The following is a 7,078-nucleotide window of genomic DNA, read 5'->3' as shown; positions in this document are numbered from 1 at the left end:
AAAAAAAAAAAAAAAAAAATCTATTTTTTTCCTGGTTTTTGGAGATGGGATCTCTCCATGTACTCCTGGCTGTCTTGGAGCTCTCTATGTAGACCAGGTTGGGCTCAAACTCATGGAGATCTGCCTGCCTTTGTCTTGGAGTGCTTAGATGAAAGGCATGCGCCAGCACACCTGGTTTGATAAAGAAACAATTGTTGTAAAGCACTCCTGGCAAGAGCACTTAGAGAGGACCCGAGTTTAGGTCCTGGTACATGCACGGAGTTCACAATCATCTATAACTGCAGGGAATCTGGTGGCCTCTTTTGTTCTCTGCAGGCACTAGGCACACACCTAGTGCACAGACATAAAAGCAAATAAGTCAAAACGGTATTGGTAGTCGGGGCTTAGATGTACAGCTCAGCTTACATCTTAAGAGCTTGCTTAGCATGCACAAACCCTGGGGTCAGCCACCAGCAGCTTGAGGGGATGTGTTTACGGGGAAGGTGAGGGCTTGGTCAGGGGTTCACCTACATACAGGTACCCACGGGTGCCAAGATGATTACTGAGTCCTTCCGGAGGGCTCCAGGTAGTCAGACCCTGTCCATCCCTGCCTCAAGGTGAGGTCCCCACAGTTTCCTAGGGGTAACGACAGTCATACATATAATCAACAAAACACATACTGGGAAAATTACAGACAGGCTTTACTGGGAAATGACAACTCAAAGATGTAGTCCTGATTAGGGAAAGGGTTCAGGTGAATCAGGGTTTTCACAGAAGTTGCCCTAAAGCATCCAGACAGGAAACGATGGCAGCCTTAGGGAGGAAGGACCCAGAAATAGACCTGAGCAGTTGGCAGAGATGTGTGGCTCATCTGAGTTAGTGTTTTCAAACCGCCTTAAGGCAGAAGCTGAGCTTCCCCGAAGAGCCCAATGTGCCATGGTATGCTACTGGTGGCTGTCCTGACTGTCCTGTCATAAACACCAGTGGGGTCTTTGCAAATGCCCACTGCCAGCACAGAGACAACCTGTGTGAGGCAATAAGGCAATGAGGTTCGACACGACATAGTTAGCTCAGTGCTGGCCCAGACTTCGAAGGTCTGACACCAGGCAGTTTATTTTAGACTAAACATGTCTGAATGTACAGTTTGGGGAAAAGTTTCCTGGTAACAATCATCTCAATCCCGTGTGCACACTAAAGCGTCAGGCGTGACTACACTGAAATACTTCTGCAAAGTACACATGACCTCTTCCATAAAGATGGGTTTGATAGCTTAAGGGCCTAGGGGAGGATCTCCTGGGTCTCTGTCATACACAGAGCACAGAAGTCACCAAGCTATTAAGCACATGTAACATCTCCCCTAGGGATGGGTTCTATTGACTAAGAAACAAAACTAAAGATAAAGGTCTAGGGAGGGAGAGTCTGGGGGTGTGGTTGTGCCCTGGCCCTACAGACTGCACAGATCACCAGGCTACTAACTACATCTGCTCCCAGCCTTCTGTGTGGAAAACAGATATAGCTCTCCTACACTGAGGAGACGATCCTTCATGTTTGGCATTCTTGGGTTCCCTTGTGCCTATCTGTAGGCCCAAGGACCTCTTGCCACTTAAAACACCTGTTAGCTAAGTACAATCTTGTCCCAGTCTGAGAGACTCAGGGAGCTGAAGCAAGAGGCTAGCCTGAGCTTGAGTTTGACCAACCTAGACAACACAGTGAGATTCTGCTGTAAGCAATGAGCAGCTCTGAGCAGAGTGTAGATTAGTGGTGGAGTATTTGCTTAGTATCTACAGGTTCTGGGTTCGAACCTTCACTTCTGCAAAAAAGAAAAAAAAAATGACTAAGGACTTACCTACTAAGCAGATCTATTGACAAATCCCCTCCATTCAATAACATGATACTGTAAGACAGACACTAGAAGCAAACAAATGTTTATTATATCAAGGAGAGAGAAACCAGGGGAGCTGACATATAGCCATCACATAGAAGGCTGAGGCTTAGGGATGGTCACGTGCTTGAGACCATCCTGGGCTAGGTAGCAAGCATCAAGCCAGCTAGTACAATACAGCAAGGCTGTACCTCAGGAAAGCTGGAAAAGGGCTGGTGAGGTAGCTCATCAAGTCAGGGTGCTTGCCCTGAGTTTTATCCCTCGGACCCACAGTAAGTCCTCTACTCTCCACAGGCATGCCGGTCTGCCGGAGCACACACAAATAAATAAGTGTAATATAAAACAATGTTCAAGGGGCTGGAGAGATGGCTCAATGGTTAAGAGCACTGACTGCTCTTCCAGAGGTCCTGAGTTCAATTCCCAGCAACCACACAGTGGCTCTCAACCATCTATAACAGGATCAGATGCCCACTTCTGGTGTGTCTGAAGACAATGACTGTGTACTCATATACATAAAAAAAAAAATTCAAGCTGGAGGCCGGAGCCCATGGGAACAGCAACTATGAGTGTTGCCAGTCCCAAGATTGTGTAGTGTGGCACAATCAGGATAGCCTTTCCTTCCTTTTGTGAAAACAGCGTGTGAGTCAGGGTTCTCCCACAAATCAGAGCCAGTGGCAGAGAAAAGGGGCCTGGTAGACTGACTTTTAAAGAATTGGCTCAGCAGTCACGTAATCAGCCAAGTCTAGAGCCTGACGGTGGGTCAGCAGGCAGAGGCCCAGGAAAGTTCCAGTATATCAGGTCAAGTCCAGAGACTGTGTTCCCGCTCGGCTCCCTCCCACTAAGGGACAGCCATGTCTTGTTCTAACCATCTGACCTCCAGCTGTTCAGAGCAAGCTGATCCACAACAGAAACAGCATCTGCTTTACTCAAAAACTACCAATCTGCCGGGTGTGGTGGCGCACGCCTTTAATCCCAGCACTTGGGAGGCAGAGGCAGGCGGATTTCTGAGTTCGAGGCCAACCTGGTCTACAAAGTGAGTTCCAGGACAGCCAGGGCTACACAGAGAAACCCTGTCTCGAAAAACAACAACAACAACAACAACAACAACAACAAAACAAAAACAAACAAGCAAACAAAAAATTCTAACAATCTAATTTTTTTTTTCAAGCTGGGGTTGAACCCAGGATTTCTTGTGTGCTAGGTAAGTGACCTCCACTGGCCTCCTTTCCTTTTTCTATTTGTGTGTGTGTGTGTTGTGTGGTGTGTGTGTGTGTGTAGATAGTGATGTCAAGAATTGTACTTGGGGCTGGAGAGATGGCTCAGTGGTTAAGAGCACCAACTCCTCTTCCAGAAGTCCTGAGTTCAATTTCCACCAACCACATGGTGGTTCACAGCTATCTGTAATGGGATCTGATGCCCTCTTCTGGTGTGTCTGAAGAGAGTTACAGTGTATTCAAATATATAAAATAAATAAAAAATTTTTTTTTTAAAAAAAGAGAATCATACTTGATCGCTCTTCCACCATATTCCTTGAGGCAGCATCACTCACGCAAACCCGGAGCTCACTCACTCACTCACTCACATGGCTAGACTTGCCCGCCACCCAGCTTGCTCTAGGAACCTCCTGTCTCTATCCACTAAGCCTGAAATCACAGATAGGCTATCACACCCACCTGGCAGTCTATATGGCATCTGAGGATCTGAACCCAGTTTTTAACTGAGTACAAGGGCTCCAGCCACTAAGCCATCTCTCCAGCACCCTGCCCCGCCCTCCCTTTAAGATAAATTAATCTCATCTAAAACTCAGTGTTAAAGTACTTATCTAACATGGTGAGACCTTAGTATCTGCCCCGCCCCAAAAGGTTTCGTCATCATATAACACACAAATATTTCTCAGCCGAGCCTGGTGGTGCACACCATTCCCAGCACTCAAGAGGCAGAGGCAACCAGATCTCTGAGCTTGAGGCCAGCCTGGTCTACAGAACAAGTTCCAGAACAGCCAGGGCTACACAGAGAAACCCTGTCGGGAAAAAAACAAAAACAAAGACAAAAACAACAAACTAAAAAGGAAAGAAAAGAATAAAAACAAATGTTTCTTAAATATAAGACTTCCCACAGGGTTTAGATTTAATTCAAACCTTTATCCCTATAATCTAAGGTAGCTATTACTCGATTCATTTTACAGTCAAGGAGTCTAAAGTGTGGAGAAGCCACTCAATCTGTCCCTGTCACTCAAATCTGCTCCCGTCACTCAATCTGCCTCTGTCACTCACCGGCTCAATGTCAGAGTTCAAACTACACCTCTGAGTTGTCTAATTCAAGATTCATCTCTTGGAGTTAGGATGTAGCTCAGTGAATGGATCTTGTGCTATTGTGCAAAAAGCCCTGGATCCACACCCGGATCCAAATAACGTTAGGCCTGGTGGTTCACACCTGCCAATACTGGAAAGGTGAAGGTAAGAGGTCAGAAACTGGTCATCCTTGGCAATCCAAGGAATTCAAGGCTAGCCTGGAATACATGAGACTGGAAAAAACGGCACAGCTCAGGTTGAGAGCACTTATTGTTCTTACAGAGGACCTGGGTTCCGTTCCCGGTACCCATAGGATAGCTCACAACCAGCTGTAGCTCCAGTTCGAGAGGATCCAGTGTCCTCTTATGACCTCTGCAGGCACCAGACACACAGTGTCCATAAATACACAGAGGTAAACACTTGAGCACATTAAATTAAGCAGCAATAACAAACCTAAGAAGCATCTCTTTCCCACTGTCTCACGGTGCCTACAAACCTAAAGTTGGCCCGGAGCACAGTCTAGAGACAGGGCTGGAAGGGGTGGGTCCCCTGCACCTTATGCTTACTAGCCTCCCCTAGTCTCCCCACACAGGCTTATGCACATACCCAAGCCCCAGAAATCCTTTCAAAGTGCTTGAGGTCAGTGCTCGGGGCAGTTTACCCAGACACAGAGAGTACAGCTCTTCTCTGCTGAGCCTGGTCCGTATTCTTGCTCTCCAGTCCCCCTAAGCTCGCAGCGGAGCCTCTGCCTGCTTTTCTTTCCCAGCTTTCTCAAAGTGTGAGATGTTCTCTGGGAACCTTGAGGTTCCCTCCTCACCTCACCGTGAGGGAAGCCATTTGGCTTAGGCTTTATTGCTTCGGGGGTGGGGGCCTCCAATGTAAAGTTTCTGGTGTCCTCTCCCAGTGTAGCTGGAATCAGATCCTCTAGGAAAACGGAAGGAAGGAATTGGCCATAGAATTGATTGAACTTTTGCTTTTGAGTTTTCAAATATACATAACACAGAATAGCCCAGCAAATCTGGTGTGCCTATTGCCACAGAACTTGAAGGGACATACTAGAGCCTTAGTTTGTCATTAGAATTTCTGAGTCTTATAGAGACTGTGTGGCTAGCACACTTGACACACCATGCTAACTGACTGTTCATGTTGGGCTGGGGGAGATGGGTCAGTGGAGAAAGGGCTGGGTGAGGACAGGAGTTCATATCCCAAAAATACAGGTGGCCATGGCAACCTCCTGTAGTGCCAGCACCCAGGAGGCAGAGACAGGGGCGTCGCAGCTACCTGGACACGCTGGCTACCTTGACTAACTGGAGTCTGTGAACTCCAGATTTAGTGACTCTACCTCAATAAATAAGGAGAGGCTGGGGAAGACACTAGAATTTAACGTTGGACCTCCAACTTTGCATGCCTACGTGTGCCTATCCACCCATCCGTGTACTTGTGAATATGCATACACCACACACACACTACATGTGCAAGAAAAATAATTTGTTAAGTAGATGCATGCCTGTTTTTTTTCTGAGTGTCGCTGGAACCTCTATAGATATAGGGACCTGGAACTCCCTCCAGTTGGCAAAGGACATGAATCCCAGGGAGGGGCTGCTGAGACCTGTAGGGCCCAGGATTCCCACCTGGCACAGGCCTGAAGAGCGCTGAAGAGCCTGGCTGGGTGCGGCTGCCCCTTGGGGCCTAAGGGAAAGCTTTGAAGTCTTCACACCCAGTAGCTGACCTAAAGCTGTTTGCTATAGGTATTTGAGAATACTTAACCCTATAGCCAATTAGGGGCCTCTCCCTCTGTCACTGCAGGAACTCAACCAAGCCTCAACTATGGTACAGCTTATATATGCACATCTGGCTCTCAGCCCTAGAAGGGGTGGATTGAGGGGCCAGATCCTGGCTCTGGCCCTTGAGCCCCCAGGAACTTCCATTTCCCTGTAAGGGAAGCCAAGAATTGTACCTAAAGGGAACAATTAAGTGCCTGGGCTGTCTGCCTTAGGGTTCTGGCCATTGTTTGCTTAGGAGGTAGCACTATTTGTAACCTGTCAAGGACTGTAGATTCCAGCAGTCCCCCAAAGAAGGCAGGGCTGCCAACTTCCCATTCTACCAAGGTTCCCACAGAGCCCACCACCCAATGACTTCACAATGGATTTCAGTGTATCCTTCTCACCGAACCCTTTCCTTTGTGCCTCTGTCTCTGTGTCTCTCAGCTTCTCTGTCCTATGGGTCTCTGGCTCTCTCTTGTTTCCCAACATCCTTCCCCAGGCCCCTGGGGAGCAGAGCTGTGGAGACAGGGGGCAGTGGGAACAGGACAGTGTCCGGTTCTCACCAAGGACAATAAGGGCCGGAAAGGGCCGGAGCCAAGGCCTGGCGCAGACTAGCCCTCCCGCCTGCCCCGGGCGCCCCCAGGTCCCGCCCTGTCCCTTTGGTATGCCCTAAATGCCAGGCGCTCTTCATGCTTGTGCCTGTCCCGGGGTGGGAGGCCAACCCAGCCCACTTGCCTCAGTCTCAGTGTCCCGCCGCCTTCTTGAAGGGTGGCATCACCTTTGACTCCAAGGAGCATGTCAGGTCAGAGGCCAGAAGCCTCGGGCCAGACTACAGCGACTCCGCCCACGTATTTACTCCAGTTTCCGGACTAGGGAGCGGGTGCCTGCTGGTGCCGCTGCCACGTGTGAGTGCACAGGAGGAAACATCTGCCTCCCTCTGTCCTCGGGGTGGGGGGGGATGCCCCGCTCTCCCATAGGTCTTCTGCCACCCGGCTGGAGCAGAGTCCCAGGAGCCCCAAGTTCCTTTGTCCTCTTTCACCTTCAGGTCTTGGAAGGCACCATATCCTCCGGTCCCTTTACCTAATGATGGTGATTAGAGGCTGTGATAGCTCTGTCAGGGTTAATTGGCAGGTCAGGTGTGTATAGCCTACAACTAGAACCAG

This window comes from Mus pahari, chromosome 4, assembly GCF_900095145.1.
Source record: "Mus pahari chromosome 4, PAHARI_EIJ_v1.1, whole genome shotgun sequence".
NCBI lineage: Eukaryota > Metazoa > Chordata > Mammalia > Rodentia > Muridae > Mus > Mus pahari.
This window is presented reverse-complemented; position numbering follows the sequence as displayed.